Consider the following 2,085-nt stretch of genomic DNA (forward strand, 5'->3'; position numbering starts at 1 on the left):
AGTGTCACTGGCCCTCATATGTGGGATCCGAACCGGGGCCCTCTGGCATCCCAAGCGAGTTCTTAACCATCGCGCCACTCGGCCGGCCCAGGAGCATAGTAATCTTATTTAAAAGCACAAATGTATGAGATTTACCAGCAGTATTAAGTATTTGATAATTAGAGCTACATGATTTTGGTGAAGAAATTTATTATTTAATATCTAGCAATCCCTGGATATAATTTTTTGACAAAGGAATGACAGAGAACATAGTCAATTTTGGTTATAGTAAATTTAATGTTGGTCTGCTAATATATGACTATAGATAGAATGGAAAAATTTCACAAATAATTTTGTGATTTCTGGAAATACACAAACTTATGTATGAGTTATAAGTGAGAGTCACTGATTACATCATTTCTCTCTTAGTGTTATTAATTACATAGAGTCAGTTACTCAAGTGGTTGATTCCCCTGAATGTTCAACACTTAAGTAACTATAAAGGGGTGAAAAATTTCAGATTTCTCATCATGTATAAATGTTTAATGTGTCAATCCTGGATAAAAGAAATCAAGTTCGATATTTCTTTTTTGTTGTTGCATATAGGTTTTGGGATGTTTTGTACCCCTTCAGGAAATTTGTTTTTACTTGAAGACCTTTTGAGGGTACCAGAGATGGCACCCTTTTTTTAAGTAAGGACTAAGAATTCCAGAGCAATCATGCTTTACAAAATTTTACATATCAGAACTGTGAGAGAAGAATGAGAAGGGAATGTTCTTTTGCAGGGTGAACTGCAATGAGGATCAAATTTTAAAATCAGCCTTTTGAAATACAAAATTATTTAAATGTTTTCAAGATAATTGATTTGCCTTGCTCTTCTAGCATTAGCTATTTAATGGAGAGGCTAAAATTCAGACTGCAAAAAAAAAAAGTGGAAACACATTAATGGGAGTAAAGTTTTAAAAATTTGAGATAGGGTAAAGACTTACAGATATGCATCTTCTTAACTTGATCCTTCCTTTCATAGGTAGGTACCTGGGCTCTTAACTTTCTTCTATCTGCTCCATGTCCAACCAGTGGCAGAGAAGCTGGTCGTTGCTTTAGCATGATGATTACTCCTTGGCCTTGAAACATTTATTGGGCACACCAACTATTGTATGACAGGAAGTCATACCCCCAAATCAGTGATTCCCAATTCCTGGCTTTGGGAACAACGGTCTCCCATTCAGTTGAGGGCCAATAAGAATTTCTTGAAACAAAGTAGTTCAAAATTGATTTAAAACATTTACCGTGCCATATAGCTCTTTTTTGTTTTAATGAGTTTTTTTTCTTCCCTCCTGGAAGAGTGAAGGAAGGGCAAAGGTGGTACCAAAAGATGGCTTTGGGTTGATATCCTTAGGAACCTGGACGTCATTGTTGTAATTCTGTTGTCTATATAAAGCCTCCATGAGCCTGGAAATAATTTCCTATGGCTATGTTCATCCAGAGGGCCATAGTCATAGCCAGATAAACTAGTGTGAAGTTAATCTGTGAGTGATGATTTTATGATACCTATATGCAAATTAAAGGCCAGAAGATAGTTACTGCTCATGATACCTTTTTGGCTGAATGCTATCATTTCTCCTTCCCCAGAGTTCAACAGAAAAGGGTCCTTATTTGGACCTAACCATATTCTCTCTCATTTTATACTTCCTGTATGAGCCTGAGGGTGTTTCTGCTCGAGGCTGGGGGGGGACATCAAGTTTAGATTGAGGCAGTCTAGATATGCCGTGAAGAAGCGTTGAGGACCTTCTTGGACACAGAGTGTCTAGTCCTGCCCACATGCCTCTACCCTGGTACTGCACTTTACCTGAAACTGTGCCTCTGGTCCTAAGACCAGCCATTGGAACATATTACTCACCCACTCCTCTGTTATAGCAAAGGACCAGCCGGGATGGTACAAGTCAAGTAATCAAACACCTAGAAGACAAGTACAGCTGATGTTTCTCACTGTTGCCTTATTCTCTGAGCCATCTTTGGTGCCGATCTTGTAAAAAACTTTCTAGGTAGAAGCAAAACTCCTTTTAAACTCAGAGCTTGTATGTGGTGGCCATCTAACATCCTTAT

This window comes from Hipposideros armiger, unplaced genomic scaffold (assembly GCF_001890085.2).
Source record: "Hipposideros armiger isolate ML-2016 unplaced genomic scaffold, ASM189008v1 scaffold_176, whole genome shotgun sequence".
Taxonomy (NCBI): Eukaryota; Metazoa; Chordata; class Mammalia; order Chiroptera; family Hipposideridae; genus Hipposideros; species Hipposideros armiger.